We start from the raw sequence: 24,969 nt of genomic DNA, 5'->3' as shown, positions 1-24,969 counted from the left end.
TCACCAGTCACTTTCCCTGCTTTCCCTCAAATCCCTCTTTGTCAACTTTTCCCACGCTTGTCTCTTTTCCTTTTCAACCTCGCCTGTCTCTTCCCCCCTTTTTTTCCTTCAGTCCCCAAATTTCCCACTTCCGCTCGATTTCCTCTACTCCCTACAGTCCCTCAAAGCTCTTTTTCCCTCTCCTTCCCCTTGCCTCTCTCTTTTCCCTAGTTCCGTGAACTCTCCCGTCTTTACGCTCACCAGTCACTTTCCCTGCTTTCCCTCAACTCCCTCTTTGTCAACTTTTCCCACGCTTGTCTCTTTTCCTTTTCAACCTCGCCTGTCTCTTCTCCCCTCTTTTTCCTTCAGTCCCCAAATTTCCCACTTACGCTCGATTTCCTCTACTACCTACAGTCCCTCAAATCTATCTTTCCCTCACCTTCCCCTTGCCTCTCTCTTTTCCCTAGTTCCGTGAACTATTCCCTCTTTACGCTCACCAGTCACTCTCCCTGCTTTCCCTCAACTCCCTCTTTGTCACCTTTTCCCACGTTTGTCTCTTTCCCTTTTTCCTCTCGCCTGTCTCTTCCCCCCTCTTTTTCCTTCAGCCCCCAAATTTCCCACTTATGCTCGATTTCCTCTACTCCCTACAGTCCCTCAAAGCTCTCTTTCCCTCACTTTCCCCTTGCCTCTCTCTTTTCCCTAGTTCCGTGACCTCTCCCGTCTTTACGCTCACCAGTCACTTTCCCTGCTTTCCCTCAACTCCCTCTTTGTCAACTTTTCCCACGCTTGTCTCTTTTCCTTTTCAACCTCGCCTGTCTCTTCCCCCCTTTTTTTCCTTCAGTCCCCAAATTTCCCACTTACGCTCGATTTCCTCTACTCCCTACAGTCCCTCAAAGCTCTTTTCCCCTCTCCTTCCCCTTGCCTCTCTCTTTTCCCTAGTTCCATGACCTCTCCCGTCTTTAAGCTCACCAGTCACTTTCCCTGCTTTCCCTCAACTCCCTCTTTGTCAACTTTTCCCACGCTTGTCTCTTCTCCTTTTCAACCTCGCCTGTCTCTTCTCCCCTCTTTTTCCTTCAGCCCCCAAATTTCCCACTTACGCTCGATTTCCTCTACTCCCTACAGTCCCTCAAAGCTCTTTTTCCCTCTTCTTCCCCTTGCCTCTCTCTTTTCCCTAGTTCCGTGAACTCTCCCGTCTTTACGCTCACCAGTCACTCTCCCTGCTTTCCCTCAACTCCCTGTCTACTTTTCCCACGTTTTTCTCTTTCCCTTTTTCCTCTCGCCTGTCTCTTCCCCCCTTTTTTTCCTTCAGTCCCCAAATTTCCCACTTACGCTCGATTTCCTCTACTCCCTACAGTCCCTCAAAGCTCTTTTTCCCTCTCCTTCCCCTTGCCTCTCTCTTTTCCCTACTTCCGTGACCTCTCCCATCTTTACGCTCACCAGTCACTTTCCCTGCTTTCCCTCAACTCCCTCTTTGCCACCTTTTCCCACGTTTTTCTCTTTCCCTTTTTCCTTTCGCCTGTCTCTTCCACCCTCTTTTTCCTTCAGCCCCCAAATTTCCCACTTATGCTCGATTTCCTCTACTCCCTACAGATCCTCAAAGCTCTCTTTCCCTCACTTTCCCCTTGCCTCTCTCTTTTCCCTAGTTCCGTGACCTCTCCCGTCTTTACGCTCACCAGTCACTTTCCCTGCTTTCCCTCAAATCCCTCGTTGTCAACTTTTCCCACGCTTGTCTCTTCTCCTTTTCAACCTCGCCTGTCTCTTCCCCCCTTTTTTTCCTTCAGTCCCCAAATTTCCCACTTACGCTCGATTTCCTCTACTCCCTACAGTCCCTCAAAGCTCTTTTTCCCTCTCCTTCCCCTTGCCTCTCTCTTTTCCCTAGTTCCGTGAACTCTCACGTCTTTACGCTCACCAGTCACTCTCCCTGCTTTCCCTGAACTCCCTGTCTACTTTTCCCACGTTTTTCTCTTTCCCTTTTTCCTCTCGCCTGTCTCTTCCCCCCTTTTTTTCCTTCAGTCCCCAAATTTCCCACTTACGCTCGATTTCCTCTACTCCCTACAGTCCCTCAAAGCTCTTTTTCCCTCTCCTTCCCCTTGCCTCTCTCTTTTCCCTAGTTCCGTGAACTCTCCCGTCTTTACGCTCACCAGTCACTTTCCCTGCTTTCCCTCAACTCCCTCTTTGCCACCTTTTCCCACGTTTTTCTCTTTCCCTTTTTCCTCTCGCCTGTCTCTTCCCCCCTCTTTTTCCTTCAGTCCCCAAATTTCCCACTTACGCTCGATTTCCTCTACTCCCTACAGTCCCTCAAAGCTCTCTTCCCCTATTTTTCCCCTTGCCTCTATCTTTTCCCTAGTTCCGTGACCTCTCCCGTCTTTACGCTCACCAGTCACTTTCCCTGCTTTCCCTCAACTCCCTCTTTGTCAACTTTTCCCACGCTTGTCTCTTCTCCTTTTCAACCTCGCCTGTCTCTTCTCCCCTATTTTTCCTTCAGCCCCCAAATTTCCCACTTACGCTCGATTTCCTCTACTCCCTACAGTCCCTCAAAGCTCTTTTCCCCTCTCCTTCCCCTTGCCTCTCTCTTTTCCCTAGTTCCATGACCTCTCCCGTCTTTAAGCTCACCAGTCACTTTCCCTGCTTTCCCTCAGCTCCCTCTTTGTCAACTTTTCCCACGCTTGTCTCTTCTCCTTTTCAACCTCGCCTGTCTCTTCTCCCCTCTTTTTCCTTCAGCCCCCAAATTTCCCACTTATGCTCGATTTCCTCTACTCCCTACAGTCCCTCAAAGCTCTTTTTCCCTCTCCTTCCCCTTGCCTCTCTCTTTTCCCTAGTTCCGTGAACTCTCCCGTCTTTACGCTCACCAGTCACTCTCCCTGCTTTCCCTCAACTCCCTGTCTACTTTTCCCACGTTTTTCTCTTTCCCTTTTTCCTCTCGCCTGTCTCTTCCCCCCCTTTTTTCCTTCAGTCCCCAAATTTCCCACTTACGCTCGATTTCCTCTACTCCCTACAGTCCCTCAAAGCTCTTTTTCCCTCTCCTTCCCCTTGCCTCTCTCTTTTCCCTAGTTCCGTGACCTCTCCCGTCTTTACGCTCACCAGTCACTTTCCCTGCTTTCCCTCAACTCCCTCTTTGTCAACTTTTCCCACGCTTGTCTCTTTTCCTTTTCAACCTCGCCTGTCTCTTCCCCCCTTTTTTTCCTTCAGTCCCCAAATTTCCCACTTCCGCTCGATTTCCTCTACTCCCTACAGTCCCTCAAAGCTCTCTTTCCCTCTCCTTCCCCTTGCCTCTCTCTTTTCCCTAGTTCCGTGACCTCTCCCGTCTTTACGCTCACCAGTCAGTTTCTCTGCTTTCCCTCAACTCCCTCTTTGTCAACTTTTCCCACGCTTGTCTCTTCTCCTTTTCAACCTCGCCTGTCTCTTCCCCCCTTTTTTTCCTTCAGTCCCCAAATTTCCCACTTACGCTCGATTTCCTCTACTCCCTACAGTCCCTCAAAGCTCTTTTTCCCTCTCCTTCCCCTTGCCTCTCTCTTTTCCCTAGTTCCGTGAACTCTCCCGTCTTTACGCTCACCAGTCACTCTCCCTGCTTTCCCTCAACTCCCTGTCTACTTTTCCCACGTTTTTCTCTTTCCCTTTTTCCTCTCGCCTGTCTCTTCCCCCCTTTTTTTCCTTCAGTCCCCAAATTTCCCACTTACGCTCGATTTCCTCTACTCCCTACAGTCCCTCAAAGCTCTTTTTCCCTCTCCTTCCCCTTGCCTCTCTCTTTTCCCTAGTTCCGTGAACTCTCCCGTCTTTACGCTCACCAGTCACTTTCCCTGCTTTCCCTCAACTCCCTCTTTGCCACCTTTTCCCACGTTTTTCTCTTTCCCTTTTTCCTCTCGCCTGTCTCTTCCCCCCTCTTTTTCCTTCAGCCCCCAAATTTCCCACTTACGCTCGATTTCCTCTACTCCCTACAGTCCCTCAAAGCTCTCTTCCCCTATTTTTCCCCTTGCCTCTATCTTTTCCCTACTTCCGTGACCTCTCCCGTCTTTACGCTCACCAGTCACTTTCCCTGCTTTCCCTCAACTCCCTCTTTGTCAACTTTTCCCACGCTTGTGTCTTCTCCTTTTCAACCTCGCCTGTCTCTTCTCCCCTCTTTTTCCTTCAGCCCCCAAATTTCCCACTTACGCTCGATTTCCTCTACTCCCTACAGTCCCTCAAAGCTCTTTTCCCCTCTCCTTCCCCTTGCCTCTCTCTTTTCCCTAGTTCCATGACCTCTCCCGTCTTTAAGCTCACCAGTCACTTTCCCTGCTTTCCCTCAGCTCCCTCTTTGTCAACTTTTCCCACGCTTGTCTCTTCTCCTTTTCAACCTTGCCTGTCTCTTCTCCCCTCTTTTTCCTTCAGCCCCCAAATTTCCCACTTATGCTCGATTTCCTCTACTCCCTACAGTCCCTCAAAGCTCTTTTTCCCTCTCCTTCCCCTTGCCTCTCTCTTTTCCCTAGTTCCGTGAACTCTCCCGTCTTTACGCTCACCAGTCACTCTCCCTGCTTTCCCTCAACTCCCTGTCTACTTTTCCCACGTTTTTCTCTTTCCCTTTTTCCTCTCGCCTGTCTCTTCCCCCCCTTTTTTCCTTCAGTCCCCAAATTTCCCACTTACGCTCGATTTCCTCTACTCCCTACAGTCCCTCAAAGCTCTTTTTCCCTCTCCTTCCCCTTGCCTCTCTCTTTTCCCTAGTTCCGTGACCTCTCCCGTCTTTACGCTCACCAGTCACTTTCCCTGCTTTCCCTCAAATCCCTCTTTGTCAACTTTTCCCACGCTTGTCTCTTTTCCTTTTCAACCTCGCCTGTCTCTTCCCCCCTTTTTTTCCTTCAGTCCCCAGATTTCCCACTTCCGCTCGATTTCCTCTACTCCCTACAGTCCCTCAAAGCTCTCTTTCCCTCTCCTTCCCCTTGCCTCTCTCTTTTCCCTAGTTCCGTGACCTCTCCCGTCTTTACGCTCACCAGTCAGTTTCTCTGCTTTCCCTCAACTCCCTCTTTGTCAACTTTTCCCACGCTTGTCTCTTTTCCTTTTCAACCTCGCCTGTCTCTTCTCCCCTCTTTTTCCTTCAGTCCCCAAATTTCCCACTTACGCTCGATTTCCTCTACTACCTACAGTCCCTCAAATCTATCTTTCCCTCACCTTCCCCTTGCCTCTCTCTTTTCCCTAGTTCCGTGAACTATTCCCTCTTTACGCTCACCAGTCACTCTCCCTGCTTTCCCTCAACTCCCTCTTTGTCACCTTTTCCCACGTTTTTCTCTTTCCCTTTTTCCTCTCGCCTGTCTCTTCCCCCCTCTTTTTCCTTCAGCCCCCAAATTTCCCACTTACGCTCGATTTCCTCTACTCCCTACAGTCCCTAAAAGCTCTCTTCCCCTATTTTTCCCCTTGCCTCTATCTTTTCCCTACTTCCGTGACCTCTCCCGTCTTTACGCTCACCAGTCACTTTCCCTGCTTTCCCTCAACTCCCTCTTTGTCAACTTTTCCCACGCTTGTCTCTTCTCCTTTTCAACCTTGCCTGTCTCTTCTCCCCTCTTTTTCCTTCAGCCCCCAAATTTCCCACTTATGCTCGATTTCCTCTACTCCCTACAGTCCCTCAAAGCTCTTTTTCCCTCTCCTTCCCCTTGCCTCTCTCTTTTCCCTAGTTCCGTGAACTCTCCCGTCTTTACGCTCACCAGTCACTCTCCCTGCTTTCCCTCAACTCCCTGTCTACTTTTCCCACGTTTTTCTCTTTCCCTTTTTCCTCTCGCCTGTCTCTTCCCCCCCTTTTTTCCTTCAGTCCCCAAATTTCCCACTTACGCTCGATTTCCTCTACTCCCTACAGTCCCTCAAAGCTCTTTTTCCCTCTCCTTCCCCTTGCCTCTCTCTTTTCCCTAGTTCCGTGACCTCTCCCGTCTTTACGCTCACCAGTCACTTTCCCTGCTTTCCCTCAAATCCCTCTTTGTCAACTTTTCCCACGCTTGTCTCTTTTCCTTTTCAACCTCGCCTGTCTCTTCCCCCCTTTTTTTCCTTCAGTCCCCAAATTTCCCACTTCCGCTCGATTTCCTCTACTCCCTACAGTCCCTCAAAGCTCTTTTTCCCTCTCCTTCCCCTTGCCTCTCTCTTTTCCCTAGTTCCGTGAACTCTCCCGTCTTTACGCTCACCAGTCACTTTCCCTGCTTTCCCTCAACTCCCTCTTTGTCAACTTTTCCCACGCTTGTCTCTTTTCCTTTTCAACCTCGCCTGTCTCTTCTCCCCTCTTTTTCCTTCAGTCCCCAAATTTCCCACTTACGCTCGATTTCCTCTACTACCTACAGTCCCTCAAATCTATCTTTCCCTCACCTTCCCCTTGCCTCTCTCTTTTCCCTAGTTCCGTGAACTATTCCCTCTTTACGCTCACCAGTCACTCTCCCTGCTTTCCCTCAACTCCCTCTTTGTCACCTTTTCCCACGTTTTTCTCTTTCCCTTTTTCCTCTCGCCTGTCTCTTCCCCCCTTTTTTTCCTTCAGTCCCCAAATTTCCCACTTACGCTCGATTTCCTCTACTCCCTACAGTCCCTCAAAGCTCTCTTCCCCTATTTTTCCCCTTGCCTCTATCTTTTCCCTACTTCCGTGACCTCTCCCGTCTTTACGCTCACCAGTCACTTTCCCTGCTTTCCCTCAACTCCCTCTTTGTCAACTTTTCCCACGCTTGTGTCTTCTCCTTTTCAACCTCGCCTGTCTCTTCTCCCCTCTTTTTCCTTCAGCCCCCAAATTTCCCACTTACGCTCGATTTCCTCTACTCCCTACAGTCCCTCAAAGCTCTTTTCCCCTCTCCTTCCCCTTGCCTCTCTCTTTTCCCTAGTTCCATGACCTCTCCCGTCTTTAAGCTCACCAGTCACTTTCCCTGCTTTCCCTCAGCTCCCTCTTTGTCAACTTTTCCCACGCTTGTCTCTTCTCCTTTTCAACCTTGCCTGTCTCTTCTCCCCTCTTTTTCCTTCAGCCCCCAAATTTCCCACTTATGCTCGATTTCCTCTACTCCCTACAGTCCCTCAAAGCTCTTTTTCCCTCTCCTTCCCCTTGCCTCTCTCTTTTCCCTAGTTCCGTGAACTCTCCCGTCTTTACGCTCACCAGTCACTCTCCCTGCTTTCCCTCAACTCCCTGTCTACTTTTCCCACGTTTTTCTCTTTCCCTTTTTCCTCTCGCCTGTCTCTTCCCCCCCTTTTTTCCTTCAGTCCCCAAATTTCCCACTTACGCTCGATTTCCTCTACTCCCTACAGTCCCTCAAAGCTCTTTTTCCCTCTCCTTCCCCTTGCCTCTCTCTTTTCCCTAGTTCCGTGACCTCTCCCGTCTTTACGCTCACCAGTCACTTTCCCTGCTTTCCCTCAAATCCCTCTTTGTCAACTTTTCCCACGCTTGTCTCTTTTCCTTTTCAACCTCGCCTGTCTCTTCCCCCCTTTTTTTCCTTCAGTCCCCAAATTTCCCACTTCCGCTCGATTTCCTCTACTCCCTACATTCCCTCAAAGCTCTCTTTCCCTCTCCTTCCCCTTGCCTCTCTCTTTTCCCTAGTTCCGTGACCTCTCCCGTCTTTACGCTCACCAGTCAGTTTCTCTGCTTTCCCTCAACTCCCTCTTTGTCAACTTTTCCCACGCTTGTCTCTTTTCCTTTTCAACCTCGCCTGTCTCTTCTCCCCTCTTTTTCCTTCAGTCCCCAAATTTCCCACTTACGCTCGATTTCCTCTACTACCTACAGTCCCTCAAATCTATCTTTCCCTCACCTTCCCCTTGCCTCTCTCTTTTCCCTAGTTCCGTGAACTATTCCCTCTTTACGCTCACCAGGCACTCTCCCTGCTTTCCCTCAACTCCCTCTTTGTCACCTTTTCCCACGTTTTTCTCTTTCCCTTTTTCCTCTCGCCTGTCTCTTCCCCCCTCTTTTTCCTTCAGCCCCCAAATTTCCCACTTATGCTCGATTTCCTCTACTCCCTACAGTCCCTCAAAGCTCTCTTTCCCTCACTTTCCCCTTGCCTCTCTCTTTTCCCTAGTTCCGTGACCTCTCCCGTCTTTACGCTCACCAGTCACTTTCCCTGCTTTCCCTCAACTCCCTCTTTGTCAACTTTTCCCACGCTTGTCTCTTTTCCTTTTCAACCTCGCCTGTCTCTTCCCCCCTTTTTTTCCTTCAGTCCCCAAATTTCCCACTTACGCTCGATTTCCTCTACTCCTTACAGTCCCTCAAAGCTCTTTTTCCCTCTTCTTCCCCTTGCCTCTCTCTTTTCCCTAGTTCCGTGAACTCTCCCGTCTTTACGCTCACCAGTCACTCTCCCTGCTTTCCCTCAACTCCCTGTCTACTTTTCCCACGTTTTTCTCTTTCCCTTTTTCCTCTCGCCTGTCTCTTCCCCCCTCTTTTTCCTTCAGCCCCCAAATTTCCCACTTACGCTCGATTTCCTCTACTCCCTACAGTCCCTCAAAGCTCTCTTCCCCTATTTTTCCCCTTGCCTCTATCTTTTCCCTACTTCCGTGACCTCTCCCGTCTTTACGCTCACCAGTCACTTTCCCTGCTTTCCCTCAACTCCCTCTTTGTCAACTTTTCCCACGCTTGTGTCTTCTCCTTTTCAACCTCGCCTGTCTCTTCTCCCCTCTTTTTCCTTCAGCCCCCAAATTTCCCACTTACGCTCGATTTCCTCTACTCCCTACAGTCCCTCAAAGCTCTTTTCCCCTCTCCTTCCCCTTGCCTCTCTCTTTTCCCTAGTTCCATGACCTCTCCCGTCTTTAAGCTCACCAGTCACTTTCCCTGCTTTCCCTCAGCTCCCTCTTTGTCAACTTTTCCCACGCTTGTCTCTTCTCCTTTTCAACCTTGCCTGTCTCTTCTCCCCTCTTTTTCCTTCAGCCCCCAAATTTCCCACTTATGCTCGATTTCCTCTACTCCCTACAGTCCCTCAAAGCTCTTTTTCCCTCTCCTTCCCCTTGCCTCTCTCTTTTCCCTAGTTCCGTGAACTCTCCCGTCTTTACGCTCACCAGTCACTTTCCCTGCTTTCCCTCAACTCCCTCTTTGTCAACTTTTCCCACGCTTGTCTCTTTTCCTTTTCAACCTCGCCTGTCTCTTCTCCCCTCTTTTTCCTTCAGTCCCCAAATTTCCCACTTACGCTCGATTTCCTCTACTACCTACAGTCCCTCAAATCTATCTTTCCCTCACCTTCCCCTTGCCTCTCTCTTTTCCCTAGTTCCGTGAACTATTCCCTCTTTACGCTCACCAGTCACTCTCCCTGCTTTCCCTCAACTCCCTCTTTGTCACCTTTTCCCACGTTTTTCTCTTTCCCTTTTTCCTCTCGCCTGTCTCTTCCCCCCTCTTTTTCCTTCAGCCCCCAAATTTCCCACTTATGCTCGATTTCCTCTACTCCCTACAGTCCCTCAAAGCTCTCTTTCCCTCACTTTCCCCTTGCCTCTCTCTTTTCCCTAGTTCCGTGACCTCTCCCGTCTTTAAGCTCACCAGTCACTTTCCCTGCTTTCCCTCAACTCCCTCTTTGTCAACTTTTCCCACGCTTGTCTCTTCTCCTTTTCAACCTCGCCTGTCTCTTCTCCCCTCTTTTTCCTTCAGCCCCCAAATTTCCCACTTACGCTCGATTTCCTCTACTCCCTACAGTCCCTCAAAGCTCTTTTTCCCTCTTCTTCCCCTTGCCTCTCTCTTTTCCCTAGTTCCGTGAACTCTCCCGTCTTTACGCTCACCAGTCACTCTCCCTGCTTTCCCTCAACTCCCTGTCTACTTTTCCCACGTTTTTCTCTTTCCCTTTTTCCTCTCGCCTGTCTCTTCCCCCCTTTTTTTCCTTCAGTCCCCAAATTTCCCACTTACGCTCGATTTCCTCTACTCCCTACAGTCCCTCAAAGCTCTTTTTCCCTCTCCTTCCCCTTGCCTCTCTCTTTTCCCTAGTTCCGTGAACTCTCCCATCTTTACGCTCACCAGTCACTTTCCCTGCTTTCCCTCAACTCCCTCTTTGCCACCTTTTCCCACGTTTTTCTCTTTCCCTTTTTCCTTTCGCCTGTCTCTTCCACCCTCTTTTTCCTTCAGCCCCCAAATTTCCCACTTATGCTCGATTTCCTCTACTCCCTACAGATCCTCAAAGCTCTCTTTCCCTCACTTTCCCCTTGCCTCTCTCTTTTCCCTAGTTCCGTGACCTCTCCCGTCTTTACGCTCACCACTTTCCCTGCTTTCCCTCAAATCCCTCTTTGTCAACTTTTCCCACGCTTGTCTCTTCTCCTTTTCAACCTCGCCTGTCTCTTCCCCCCTTTTTTTCCTTCAGTCCCCAAATTTCCCACTTACGCTCGATTTCCTCTACTCCCTACAGTCCCTCAAAGCTCTTTTTCCCTCTCCTTCCCCTTGCCTCTCTTTTTTCCCTAGTTCCGTGAACTCTCCCGTCTTTACGCTCACCAGTCACTCTCCCTGCTTTCCCTGAACTCCCTGTCTACTTTTCCCACGTTTTTCTCTTTCCCTTTTTCCTCTCGCCTGTCTCTTCCCCCCTTTTTTTCCTTCAGTCCCCAAATTTCCCACTTACGCTCGATTTCCTCTACTCCCTACAGTCCCTCAAAGCTCTTTTTCCCTCTCCTTCCCCTTGCCTCTCTCTTTTCCCTAGTTCCGTGAACTCTCCCGTCTTTACGCTCACCAGTCACTTTCCCTGCTTTCCCTCAACTCCCTCTTTGCCACCTTTTCCCACGTTTTTCTCTTTCCCTTTTTCCTTTCGCCTGTCTCTTCCCCCCTCTTTTTCCTTCAGCCCCCAAATTTCCCACTTATGCTCGATTTCCTCTACTCCCTACAGACCCTCAAAGCTCTCTTTCCCTCACTTTCCCCTTGCCTCTCTCTTTTCCCTAGTTCCGTGACCTCTCCCGTCTTTACGCTCACCAGTCACTTTCCCTGCTTTCCCTCAACTCCCTCTTTGTCAACTTTTCCCACGCTTGTCTCTTTTCCTTTTCAACCTCGCCTGTCTCTTCCCCCCTTTTTTTCCTTCAGTCCCCAAATTTCCCACTTACGCTCGATTTCCTCTACTCCCTACAGTCCCTCAAAGCTCTTTTCCCCTCTCCTTCCCCTTGCCTCTCTCTTTTCCCTAGTTCCATGACCTCTCCCGTCTTTAAGCTCACCAGTCACTCTCCCTGCTTTCCCTCAACTCCCTGTCTACTTTTCCCACGTTTTTCTCTTTCCCTTTTTCCTCTCGCCTGTCTCTTCCCCCCTCTTTTTCCTTCAGCCCCCAAATTTCCCACTTACGCTCGATTTCCTCTACTCCCTACAGTCCCTCAAAGCTCTTTTTCCCTCTTCTTCCCCTTGCCTCTCTCTTTTCCCTAGTTCCGTGAACTCTCCCGTCTTTACGCTCACCAGTCACTCTCCCTGCTTTCCCTCAACTCCCTGTCTACTTTTCCCACGTTTTTCTCTTTCCCTTTTTCCTCTCGCCTGTCTCTTCCCCCCTTTTTTTCCTTCAGTCCCCAAATTTCCCACTTACGCTCGATTTCCTCTACTCCCTACAGTCCCTCAAAGCTCTTTTTCCCTCTCCTTCCCCTTGCCTCTCTCTTTTCCCTAGTTCCGTGACCTCTCCCATCTTTACGCTCACCAGTCACTTTCCCTGCTTTCCCTCAACTCCCTCTTTGCCACCTTTTCCCACGTTTTTCTCTTTCCCTTTTTCCTTTCGCCTGTCTCTTCCACCCTCTTTTTCCTTCAGTCCCCAAATTTCCCACTTACGCTCGATTTCCTCTACTCCCTACAGATCCTCAAAGCTCTCTTTCCCTCACTTTCCCCTTGCCTCTCTCTTTTCCCTAGTTCCGTGACCTCTCCCGTCTTTACGCTCACCACTTTCCCTGCTTTCCCTCAACTCCCTCTTTGTCAACTTTTCCCACGCTTGTCTCTTTTCCTTTTCAACCTCGCCTGTCTCTTCCCCCCTTTTTTTCCTTCAGTCCCCAAATTTCCCACTTATGCTCGATTTCCTCTACTCCCTACAGTCCCTCAAAGCTCTTTTTCCCTCTCCTTCCCCTTGCCTCTCTCTTTTCCCTAGTTCCGTGAACTCTCCCGTCTTTACGCTCACCAGTCACTCTCCCTGCTTTCCCTGAACTCCCTGTCTACTTTTCCCACGTTTTTCTCTTTCCCTTTTTCCTCTCGCCTGTCTCTTCCCCCCTTTTTTTCCTTCAGTCCCCAAATTTCCCACTTACGCTCGATTTCCTCTACTCCCTACAGTCCCTCAAAGCTCTTTTTCCCTCTCCTTCCCCTTGCCTCTCTCTTTTCCCTAGTTCCGTGAACTCTCCCGTCTTTACGCTCACCAGTCACTTTCCCTGCTTTCCCTCAACTCCCTGTCTACTTTTCCCACGTTTTTCTCTTTCCCTTTTTCCTCTCGCCTGTCTCTTCCCCCCTCTTTTTCCTTCAGCCCCCAAATTTCCCACTTATGCTCGATTTCCTCTACTCCCTACAGTCCCTCAAAGCTCTTTTTCCCTCTCCTTCCCCTTGCCTCTCTCTTTTCCCTAGTTCCGTGACCTCTCCCATCTTTACGCTCACCAGTCACTTTCCCTGCTTTCCCTCAACTCCCTCTTTGCCACCTTTTCCCACGTTTTTCTCTTTCCCTTTTTCCTTTCGCCTGTCTCTTCCACCCTCTTTTTCCTTCAGCCCCCAAATTTCCCACTTATGCTCGATTTCCTCTACTCCCTACAGTCCCTCAAAGCTCTCTTTCCCTCAATTTCCCCTTGCCTCTCTCTTTTCCCTAGTTCCGTGACCTCTCCCGTCTTTACGCTCACCAGTCACTTTCCCTGCTTTCCCTCAACTCCCTCTTTGTCAACTTTTCCCACGCTTGTCTCTTTTCCTTTTCAACCTCGCCTGTCTCTTCCCCTCTTTTTTTCCTTCAGCCCCCAAATTTCCCACTTACGCTCGATTTCCTCTACTCCCTACAGTCCCTCAAAGCTCTTTTCCCCTCTCCTTCCCCTTGCCTCTCTCTTTTCCCTAGTTCCATGACCTCTCCCGTCTTTAAGCTCACCAGTCACTTTCCCTGCTTTCCCTCAGCTCCCTCTTTGTCAACTTTTCCCACGCTTGTCTCTTCTCCTTTTCAACCTCGCCTGTCTCTTCCCCCCTCTTTTTCCTTCAGCCCCCAAATTTCCCACTTACGCTCGATTTCCTCTACTCCCTACAGTCCCTCAAAGCTCTTTTTCCCTCTCCTTCCCCTTGCCTCTCTCTTTTCCCTAGTTCCGTGAACTCTCCCGTCTTTACGCTCACCAGTCACTCTCCCTGCTTTCCCTCAATTCCCTGTCTACTTTTCCCACGTTTTTCTCTTTCCCTTTTTCCTCTCGCCTGTCTCTTCCCCCCTTTTTTTCCTTCAGTCCCCAAATTTCCCACTTACGCTCGATTTCCTCTACTCCCTACAGTCCCTCAAAGCTCTTTTTCCCTCTCCTTCCCCTTGCCTCTCTCTTTTCCCTAGTTCCGTGACCTCTCCCGTCTTTACGCTCACCAGTCACTTTCCCTGCTTTCCCTCAAATCCCTCTTTGTCAACTTTTCCCACGCTTGTCTCTTCACCTTTTCAACCTCGCCTGTCTCTTCCCCCCTTTTTTTCCTTCAGTCCCCAAATTTCCCACTTACGCTCGATTTCCTCTACTCCCTACAGTCCCTCAAAGCTCTCTTTCCCTCTCGTTCCCCTTGCCTCTCTCTTTTCCCTAGTTCCGTGACCTCTCCCGTCTTTACGCTCACCAGTCAGTTTCTCTGCTTTCCCTCAACTCCCTCTTTGTCAACTTTTCCCACGCTTGTCTCTTTTCCTTTTCAACCTCGCCTGTCTCTTCTCCCCTCTTTTTCCTTCAGTCCCCAAATTTCCCACTTACGCTCGATTTCCTCTACTCCCTACAGTCCCTCAAATCTATCTTTCCCTCACCTTCCCCTTGCCTCTCTCTTTTCCCTAGTTCCGTGAACTATTCCCTCTTTACGCTCACCAGTCACTCTCCCTGCTTTCCCTCAACTCCCTCTTTGTCACCTTTTCCCACGTTTTTCTCTTTCCCTTTTTCCTCTCGCCTGTCTCTTCCCCCCTCTTTTTCCTTCAGCCACCAAATTTCCCACTTACGCTCGATTTCCTCTACTCCCTACAGTCCCTCAAAGCTCTCTTTCCCTCACTTTCCCCTTGCCTCTCTCTTTTCCCTAGTTCCGTGACCTCTCCCGTCTTTACGCTCACCAGTCACTTTCCCTGCTTTCCCTCAACTCCCTCTTTGTCAACTTTTCCCACGCTTGTCTCTTTTCCTTTTCAACCTCGCCTGTCTCTTCCCCCCTTTTTTTCCTTCAGTCCCCAAATTTCCCACTTACGCTCGATTTCCTCTACTCCCTACAGTCCCTCAAAGCTCTTTTCCCCTCTCCTTCCCCTTGCCTCTCTCTTTTCCCTAGTTCCATGACCTCTCCCGTCTTTAAGCTCACCAGTCACTTTCCCTGCTTTCCCTCAACTCCCTCTTTGTCAACTTTTCCCACGCTTGTCTCTTCTCCTTTTCAACCTCGCCTGTCTCTTCTCCCCTCTTTTTCCTTCAGCCCCCAAATTTCCCACTTACGCTCGATTTCCTCTACTCCCTACAGTCCCTCAAAGCTCTTTTCCCCTCTTCTTCCCCTTGCCTCTCTCTTTTCCCTAGTTCCGTGAACTCTCCCGTCTTTACGCTCACCAGTCACTCTCCCTGCTTTCCCTCAACTCCCTGTCTACTTTTCCCACGTTTTTCTCTTTCCCTTTTTCCTCTCGCCTGTCTCTTCCCCCCTTTTTTTCCTTCAGTCCCCAAATTTCCCACTTACGCTCGATTTCCTCTACTCCCTACAGTCCCTCAAAGCTCTTTTTCCCTCTCCTTCCCCTTGCCTCTCTCTTTTCCCTAGTTCCGTGACCTCTCCCATCTTTACGCTCACCAGTCACTTTCCCTGCTTTCCCTCAACTCCCTCTTTGCCACCTTTTCCCACGTTTTTCTCTTTCCCTTTTTCCTTTCGCCTGTCTCTTCCACCCTCTTTTTCCTTCAGCCCCCAAATTTCCCACTTATGCTCGATTTCCTCTACTCCCTACAGATCCTCAAAGCTCTCTTTCCCTCACTTTCCCCTTGCCTCTCTCTTTTCCCTAGTTCCGTGACCTCTCCCGTCTTTACGCTCACCAGTCACTTTCCCTGCTTTCCCTCAAATCCCTCTTTGTCAACTTTTCCCACGCTTGTCTCTTCTCCTTTTCAACCTCGCCTGTCTCTTCCCCCCTTTTTTTCCTTCAGTCCCCAAATTTCCCACTTACGCTCGATTTCCTCTACTCCCTACAGTCCCTCAAAGCTCTTTTTCCCTCTCCTTCCCCTTGCCTCTCTCTTTTCCCTAGTTCCGTGAACTCTCCCGTCTTTACGCTCACCAGTCACTCTCCCTGCTTTCCCTGAACTCCCTGTCTACTTTTCCCACGTTTTTCTCTTTCCCTTTTTCCTCTCGCCTGTCTCTTCCCCCCTTTTTTTCCTTCAGTCCCCAAATTTCCCACTTACGCTCGATTTCCTCTACTCCCTACAGTCCCTCAAAGCTCTTTTTCCCTCTCCTTCCCCTTGCCTCTCTCTTTTCCCTAGTTCCGTGAACTCTCCCGTCTTTACGCTCACCAGTCACTTTCCCTGCTTTCCCTCAACTCCCTCTTTGCCACCTTTTCCCACGTTTTTCTCTTTCCCTTTTTCCTTTCGCCTGTCTCTTCCCCCCTCTTTTTCCTTCAGCCCCCAAATTTCCCACTTATGCTCGATTTCCTCTACTCCCTACAGTCCCTCAAAGCTCTCTTTCCCTCACTTTCCCCTTGCCTCTCTCTTTTCCCTAGTTCCGTGACCTCTCCCGTCTTTACGCTCACCAGTCACTTTCCCTGCTTTCCCTCAACTCCCTCTTTGTCAACTTTTCCCACGCTTGTCTCTTTTCCTTTTCAACCTCGCCTGTCTCTTCCCCCCTTTTTTTCCTTCAGTCCCCAAATTTCCCACTTACGCTCGATTTCCTCTACTCCCTACAGTCCCTCAAAGCTCTTTTCCCCTCTCCTTCCCCTTGCCTCTCTCTTTTCCCTAGTTCCATGACCTCTCCCGTCTTTAAGCTCACCAGTCACTTTCCCTGCTTTCCCTCAGCTCCCTCTTTGTCAACTTTTCCCACGCTTGTGTCTTCTCCTTTTCAACCTTGCCTGTCTCTTCTCCCCTCTTTTTCCTTCAGTCCCCAAATTTCCCACTTACGCTCGATTTCCTCTACTCCCTACAGTCCCTCAAAGCTCTTTTTCCCTCTCCTTCCCCTTGCCTCTCTCTTTTCCCTAGTTCCGTGAACTCTCCCGTCTTTACGCTCACCAGTCACTCTCCCTGCTTTCCCTCAACTCCCTGTCTACTTTTCCCACGTTTTTCTCTTTCCCTTTTTCCTCTCGCCTGTCTCTTCCCCCCTTTTTTTCCTTCAGTCCCCAAATTTCCCACTTACGCTCGATTTCCTCTACTCCCTACAGTCCCTCAAAGCTCTTTTTCCCTCTCCTTCCCCTTGCCTCTCTCTTTTCCCTAGTTCCGTGACCTCTCCCGTCTTTACGCTCACCAGTCACTTTCCCTGCTTTCCCTCAAATCCCTCTTTGTCAACTTTTCCCACGCTTGTCTCTTTTCCTTTTCAACCTCGCCTGTCTCTTCTCCCCTCTTTTTCCTTCAGTCCCCAAATTTCCCACTTAGGCTCGATTTCCTCTACTCCCTCCCATCTCTCAAAACTCTCTTTCCCTCACCTTCCCCTTGCCTCTCTCTTTTCCCTACTTCCGTGAACTATTCCCTCTTTACGCTCACCAGTCACTCTCCCTGCTTTCCCTCAACTCCCTCTTTGTCACCTTTTCCCACGTTTTTCTATTTCCCTTTTTCCTCTCGCCTGTCTCTTCCCCCCTCTTTTTCCTTCAGCCCCCAAATTTCCCACTTACGCTCGATTTCCTCTACTCCCTACAGTCCCTCAAAGCTCTCTTTCCCTCTCCTTCCCCTTGCCTCTCTCTTTTCCCTAGTTCCGTGACCTCTCCCGTCTTTACGCTCACCAGTCACTTTCCCTGCTTTCCCTCAAATCCCTCTTTGTCAACTTTTCCCACGCTTGTCTCTTTTCCTTTTCAACCTCGCCTGTCTCTTCCCCCCTTTTTTTCCTTCAGTCCCCAAATTTCCCACTTACGCTCGATTTCCTCTACTCCCTACAGTCCCTCAAAGCTCTCTTTCCCTCTCCTTCCCCTTGCCTCTCTCTTTTCCCTAGTTCCGTGAACTATTCCCTCTTTACGCTCACCAGTCACTCTCCCTGCTTTCCCTCAACTCCCTCTTTGTCACCTTTTCCCACGTTTTTCTCTTTCCCTTTTTCCTCTCGCCTGTCTCTTCCCCCCTCTTTTTCCTTCAGCCCCCAAATTTCCCACTTACGCTCGATTTCCTCTACTCCCTACAGTCCCTCAAAGCTCTCTTTCCCTCTCCTTCTCCTTGCCTCTCTCTTTTCCCTAGTTTCGTGACCTCTCCCGTCTTTACGCTCACCAGTCACTTTCCCTGCTTTCCCTCAACTCCCTCTTTGTCAACTTTTCCCACGCTTGTCTCTTTTCCTTTTCAACCTCGCCTGTCTCTTCCCCCCTCTTTTTCCTTCAGCCCCCAAATTTCCCACTTATGCTCGATTTCCTCTACTCCCTACAGATCCTCAAAGCTCTCTTTCCCTCACTTTCCCCTTGCCTCTCTCTTTTCCCTAGTTCCGTGACCTCTCCCGTCTTTACGCTCACCAGTCACTTTCCCTGCTTTCCCTCAACTCCCTCTTTGTCAACTTTTCCCACGCTTGTCTCTTCTCCTTTTCAACCTCGCCTGTCTCTTCCCCCCTTTTTTTCCTTCAGTCCCCAAATTTCCCACTTACGCTCGATTTCCTCTACTCCCTACAGTCCCTCAAAGCTCTTTTTCCCTCTCCTTCCCCTTGCCTCTCTCTTTTCCCTAGTTCCGTGAACTCTCCCGTCTTTACGCTCACCAGTCACTCTCCCTGCTTTCCCTGAACTCCCTGTCTACTTTTCCCACGTTTTTCTCTTTCCCTTTTTCCTCTCGCCTGTCTCTTCCCCCCTTTTTTTCCTTCAGTCCCCAAATTTCGCACTTACGCTCGATTTCCTCTACTCCCTACAGTCCCTCAAAGCTCTTTTTCCCTCTCCTTCCCCTTGCCTCTCTCTTTTCCCTAGTTCCGTGACCTCTCCCATCTTTACGCTCACCAGTCACTTTCCCCGCTTTCCCTCAACTCCCCCTTTGCCACCTTTTCCCACGTTTTTCTCTTTCCCTTTTTCCTTTCGCCTGTCTCTTCCCCCCTCTTTTTCCTTCAGCCCCCAAATTTCCCACTTATGCTCGATTTCCTCTACTCCCTACAGTCCCTCAAAGCTCTCTTTCCCTCACTTTCCCCTTGCCTCTCTCTTTTCCCTAGTTCCGTGACCTCTCCCGTCTTTACGCTCACCAGTCACTTTCCCTGCTTTCCCTCAACTCCCTCTTTGCCACCTTTTCCCACGTTTTTCTCTTTCCCTTTTTCCTTTCGCCTGTCTCTTCCCCCCTCTTTTTCCTTCAGCCCCCAAATTTCCCACTTACGCTCGATTTCCTCTACTCCCTACAGTCCCTCAAAGCTCTCTTTCCCTCACTTTCCCCTTGCCTCTCTCTTTTCCCTAGTGCCGTGACCGCTCCCGTCTTTACGCTCACCAGTCACTTTCCCTGCTTTCCCTCAACTCCCTCTTTGTCACCTTTTCCCACGCTTGTCTCTTTTCCTTTTCAACCTCGCCTGTCTCTTCCCCCCTTTTTTTCCTTCAGTCCCCAAATTTCCCACTTACGCTCGATTTCCTCTACTCCCTACAGTCCCTCAAAGCTCTTTTCCCCTCTCCTTCCCCTTGCCTCTCTCTTTTCCCTAGTTCCATGACCTCTCCCGTCTTTAAGCTCACCAGTCACTTTCCCTGCTTTCCCTCAACTCCCTCTTTGTCAACTTTTCCCACGCTTGTCTCTTCTCCTTTTCAACCTTGCCTGTCTCTTCTCCCCTCTTTTTCCTTCAGCCCCCAAATTTCCCACTTATGCTCGATTTCCTCTACTCCCTACAGTCCCTCAAAGCTCTTTTTCCCTCTCCTTCCCCTTGCCTCTCTCTTTTCCCTAGTTCCGTGAACTCTCCCGTCTTTACGCTCACCAGTCACTCTCCCTGCTTTCCCTCAACTCCCCCTTTGCCACCTTTTCCCACGTTTTTCTCTTTCCCTTTTTCCTTTCGCCTGTCTCTTCTCCCCTCTTTTTCCTTCAGCCCCCAAATTTCCCACTTATGCTCGATTTCCTCTACTCCCTACAGTCCCTCAAAGCTCTCTTTCCCTCACTTTCCCCTTGCCTCTCTCTTTTCCCTAGTTCCGTGACCTCTCCCATCTTTACGCTCACCAGTCACTTTCCCTGCTTTCCCTCAACTCCCTCTTTGCCACCTTTTCCCACGTTTTTCTCTTTCCCTTTTTCCTTTCGCCTGTCTCTTCCCCCCTCTTTTTCCTTCAGCCCCCAAATTTCCCACTTATGCTCGATTTCCTCTACTCCCTACAGTCCCTCAAAGCTCTCTTTCCTCACTTTCCCCTTGCCTCTCTCTTTTCCCTAGTTCCGTGACCGCTCCCGTCTTTACGCTCACCAGTCACTTTCCCTGCTTTCCCTCAACTCCCTCTTTGTCAACTTTTCCCACGCTTGTCTCTTTTCCTTTTCAACCTCGCCTGTCTCTTCCCCCCTTTTTTTCCTTCAGTCCCCAAATTTCCCACTTACGCTCGATTTCCTCTACTCCCTACAGTCCCTCAAAGCTCTTTTCCCCTCTCCTTCCCCTTGCCTCTCTCTTTTCCCTAGTTCCATGACCTCTCCCGTCTTTAAGCTCACCAGTCACTTTCCCTGCTTTCCCTCAACTCCCTCTTTGTCAACTTTTCCCACGCTTGTCTCTTCTCCTTTTCAACCTTGCCTGTCTCTTCTCCCCTCTTTTTCCTTCAGCCCCCAAATTTCCCACTTATGCTCGATTTCCTCTACTCCCTACAGTCCCTCAAAGCTCTTTTTCCCTCTCCTTCCCCTTGCCTCTCTCTTTTCCCTAGTTCCGTGAACTCTCCCGTCTTTACGCTCACCAGTCACTCTCCCTGCTTTCCCTCAACTCCCTGTCTACTTTTCCCACGTTTTTCTCTTTCCCTTTTTCCTCTCGCCTGTCTCTTCCCCCCTATTTTTCCTTCAGTCCCCAAATTTCCCACTTACGCTCGATTTCCTCTACTCCCTACAGTCCCTCAAAGCTCTTTTTCCCTCTCCTTCCCCTTGCCTCTCTCTTTTCCCTAGTTCCGTGACCTCTCCCGTCTTTACGCTCACCAGTCACTTTCCCTGCTTTCCCTCAACTCCCTCTTTGTCAACTTTTCCCACGCTTGTCTCTTTTCCTTTTCAACCTCGCCTGTCTCTTCCCCCCTTTTTTTCCTTCAGTCCCCAAATTTCCCACTTACGCTCGATTTCCTCTACTCCCTACAGTCCCTCAAACCTCTTTTCCCCTCTCCTTCCCCTTGCCTCTCTCTTTTCCCTAGTTCCATGACCTCTCCCGTCTTTAAGCTCACCAGTCACTTTCCCTGCTTTCCCTCAACTCCCTCTTTGTCAACTTTTCCCACGCTTGTCTCTTCTCCTTTTCAACCTTGCCTGTCTCTTCTCCCCTCTTTTTCCTTCAGCCCCCAAATTTCCCACTTATGCTCGATTTCCTCTACTACCTACAGTCCCTCAAAGCTCTCTTTCCCTCACTTTCCCCTTGCCTCTCTCTTTTCCCTAGTTCCGTGACCTCTCCCGTCTTTACGCTCACCAGTCACTTTCCCTGCTTTCCCTCAACTCCCTCTTTGCCACCTTTTCCCACGTTTTTCTCTTTCCCTTTTTCCTTTCGCCTGTCTCTTCCCCCCTCTTTTTCCTTCAGCCCCCAAATTTCCCACTTATGCTCGATTTCCTCTACTCCCTACAGTCCCTCAAAGCTCTCTTTCCCTCACTTTCCCCTTGCCTCTCTCTTTTCCCTAGTTCCGTGACCGCTCCCGTCTTTACGCTCACCAGTCACTTTCCCTGCTTTCCCTCAACTCCCTCTTTGTCAACTTTTCCCACGCTTGTCTCTTTTCCTTTTCAACCTCGCCTGTCTCTTCCCCCCTTTTTTTCCTTCAGTCCCCAAATTTCCCACTTACGCTCGATTTCCTCTACTCCCTACAGTCCCTCAAAGCTCTTTTCCCCTCTCCTTCCCCTTGCCTCTCTCTTTTCCCTAGTTCCATGACCTCTCCCGTCTTTAAGCTCACCAGTCACTTTCCCTGCTTTCCCTCAACTCCCTCTTTGTCAACTTTTCCCACGCTTGTCTCTTCTCCTTTTCAACCTTGCCTGTCTCTTCTCCCCTCTTTTTCCTTCAGCCCCCAAATTTCCCACTTATGCTCGATTTCCTCTACTCCCTACAGTCCCTCAAAGCTCTTTTTCCCTCTCCTTCCCCTTGCCTCTCTCTTTTCCCTAGTTCCGTGACCTCTCCCGTCTTTACGCTCACCAGTCACTCTCCCTGCTTTCCCTCAACTCCCTGTCTACTTTTCCCACGTTTTTCTCTTTCCCTTTTTCCTCTCGCCTGTCTCTTCCCCCCTATTTTTCCTTCAGTCCCCAAATTTCCCACTTACGCTCGATTTCCTCTACTCCCTACAGTCCCTCAAAGCTCTTTTTCCCTCTCCTTCCCCTTGCCTCTCTCTTTTCCCTAGTTCCGTGACCTCTCCCGTCTTTACGCTCACCAGTCACTTTCCCTGCTTTCCCTCAACTCCCTCTTTGTCAACTTTTCCCACGCTTGTCTCTTTTCCTTTTCAACCTCGCCTGTCTCTTCTCCCCTCTTTTTCCTTCAGTCCCCAAATTTCCCACTTACGCTCGATTTCCTCTACTACCTACAGTCCCTCAAATCTATCTTTCCCTCTCCTTCCCCTTGCCTCTCTCTTTTCCCTAGTTCCGTGAACTATTCCCTCTTTACGCTCACCAGTCACTCTCCCTGCTTTCCCTCAACTCCCTCTTTGTCACCTTTTCCCACGTTTTTCTCTTTCCCTTTTTCCTCTCGCCTGTCTCTTCCCCCCTCTTTTTCCTTCAGCCCCCAAATTTCCCACTTATGCTCGATTTCCTCTACTCCCTACAGTCCCTCAAAGCTCTCTTTCCCTCACTTTCCCCTTGCCTCTCTCTTTTCCCTAGTTCCGTGACCTCTCCCGTCTTTACGCTCACCAGTCACTTTCCCTGCTTTCCCTCAACTCCCTCTTTGTCAACTTTTCCCACGCTTGTCTCTTTTCCTTTTCAACCTCGCCTGTCTCTTCCCCCCTTTTTTTCCTTCAGTCCCCAAATTTCCCACTTACGCTCGATTTCCTCTACTCCCTACAGTCCCTCAAAGCTCTTTTCCCCTCTCCTTCCCCTTGCCTCTCTCTTTTCCCTAGTTCCATGACCTCTCCCGTCTTTAAGCTCACCAGTCACTTTCCCTGCTTTCCCTCAACTCCCTCTTTGTCAACTTTTCCCACGCTTGTCTCTTCTCCTTTTCAACCTTGCCTGTCTCTTCTCCCCTCTTTTTCCTTCAGCCCCCAAATTTCCCACTTATGCTCGATTTCCTCTACTCCCTACAGTCCCTCAAAGCTCTCTTTCCCTCACTTTCCCCTTGCCTCTCTCTTTTCCCTAGTTCCGTGACCTCTCCCATCTTTACGCTCACCAGTCACTTTCCCTGCTTTCCCTCAACTCCCTCTTTGCCACCTTTTCCCACGTTTTTCTCTTTCCCTTTTTCCTTTCGCCTGTCTCTTCCCCCCTCTTTTTCCTTCAGCCCCCAAATTTCCCACTTATGCTCGATTTCCTCTACTCCCTACAGTCCCTCAAAGCTCTCTTTCCCTCACTTTCCCCTTGCCTCTCTCTTTTCCCTAGTTCCGTGACCGCTCCCGTCTTTACGCTCACCAGTCACTTTCCCTGCTTTCCCTCAACTCCCTCTTTGTCAACTTTTCCCACGCTTGTCTCTTTTCCTTTTCAACCTCGCCTGTCTCTTCTCCCCTCTTTTTCCTTCAGTCCCCAAATTTCCCACTTACGCTCGATTTCCTCTACTACCTACAGTCCCTCAAATCTATCTTTCCCTCACCTTCCCCTTGCCTCTCTCTTTTCCCTAGTTCCGTGAACTATTCCCTCTTTACGCTCACCAGTCACTCTCCCTGCTTTCCCTCAACTCCCTCTTTGTCACCTTTTCCCACGTTTTTCTCTTTCCCTTTTTCCTCTCGCCTGTCTCTTCCCCCCTCTTTTTCCTTCAGCCCCCAAATTTCCCACTTATGCTCGATTTCCTCTACTCCCTACAGTCCCTCAAAGCTCTCTTTCCCTCACTTTCCCCTTGCCTCTCTCTTTTCCCTAGTTCCGTGACCTCTCCCGTCTTTACGCTCACCAGTCACTTTCCCTGCTTTCCCTCAACTCCCTCTTTGTCAACTTTTCCCACGCTTGTCTCTTTTCCTTTTCAACCTCGCCTGTCTCTTCCCCCCTTTTTTTCCTTCAGTCCCCAAATTTCCCACTTACGCTCGATTTCCTCTACTCCCTACAGTCCCTCAAAGCTCTTTTTCCCTCTTCTTCCCCTTGCCTCTCTCTTTTCCCTAGTTCCGTGAACTCTCCCGTCTTTACGCTCACCAGTCACTCTCCCTGCTTTCCCTCAACTCCCTGTCTACTTTTCCCACGTTTTTCTCTTTCCCTTTTTCCTCTCGCCTGTCTCTTCCCCCCTCTTTTTCCTTCAGCCCCCAAATTTCCCACTTACGCTCGATTTCCTCTACTCCCTACAGTCCCTCAAAGCTCTCTTCCCCTATTTTTCCCCTTGCCTCTATCTTTTCCCTACTTCCGTGACCTCTCCCGTCTTTACGCTCACCAGTCACTTTCCCTGCTTTCCCTCAACTCCCTCTTTGTCAACTTTTCCCACGCTTGTGTCTTCTCCTTTTCAACCTCGCCTGTCTCTTCTCCCCTCTTTTTCCTTCAGCCCCCAAATTTCCCACTTACGCTCGATTTCCTCTACTCCCTACAGTCCCTCAAAGCTCTTTTCCCCTCTCCTTCCCCTTGCCTCTCTCTTTTCCCTAGTTCCATGACCTCTCCCGTCTTTAAGCTCACCAGTCACTTTCCCTGCTTTCCCTCAGCTCCCTCTTTGTCAACTTTTCCCACGCTTGTCTCTTCTCCTTTTCAACCTTGCCTGTCTCTTCTCCCCTCTTTTTCCTTCAGCCCCCAAATTTCCCACTTATGCTCGATTTCCTCTACTCCCTACAGTCCCTCAAAGCTCTTTTTCCCTCTCCTTCCCCTTGCCTCTCTCTTTTCCCTAGTTCCGTGAACTCTCCCGTCTTTACGCTCACCAGTCACTTTCCCTGCTTTCCCTCAACTCCCTCTTTGTCAACTTTTCCCACGCTTGTCTCTTTTCCTTTTCAACCTCGCCTGTCTCTTCTCCCCTCTTTTTCCTTCAGTCCCCAAATTTCCCACTTACGCTCGATTTCCTCTACTACCTACAGTCCCTCAAATCTATCTTTCCCTCACCTTCCCCTTGCCTCTCTCTTTTCCCTAGTTCCGTGAACTATTCCCTCTTTACGCTCACCAGTCACTCTCCCTGCTTTCCCTCAACTCCCTCTTTGTCACCTTTTCCCACGTTTTTCTCTTTCCCTTTTTCCTCTCGCCTGTCTCTTCCCCCCTCTTTTTCCTTCAGCCCCCAAATTTCCCACTTAGGCTCGATTTCCTCTACTCCCTACAGTCCCTCAAAGCTCTCTTTCCCTCACTTTCCCCTTGCCTCTCTCTTTTCCCTAGTTCCGTGACCTCTCCCGTCTTTAAGCTCACCAGTCACTTTCCCTGCTTTCCCTCAACTCCCTCTTTGTCAAGTTTTCCCACGCTTGTCTCTTCTCCTTTTCAACCTCGCCTGTCTCTTCTCCCCTCTTTTTCCTTCAGCCCCCAAATTTCCCACTTACGCTCGATTTCCTCTACTCCCTACAGTCCCTCAAAGCTCTTTTTCCCTCTTCTTCCCCTTGCCTCTCTCTTTTCCCTAGTTCCGTGAACTCTCCCGTCTTTACGCTCACCAGTCACTTTCCCTGCTTTCCCTCAACTCCCTGTCTACTTTTCCCA

Source organism: Accipiter gentilis, chromosome W (assembly GCF_929443795.1).
Source record: "Accipiter gentilis chromosome W, bAccGen1.1, whole genome shotgun sequence".
Classification (NCBI taxonomy): Eukaryota; Metazoa; Chordata; class Aves; order Accipitriformes; family Accipitridae; genus Astur; species Astur gentilis.
The sequence above is the reverse complement of the archived record's forward strand: the minus strand, read 5'-3'. Positions refer to the sequence as shown.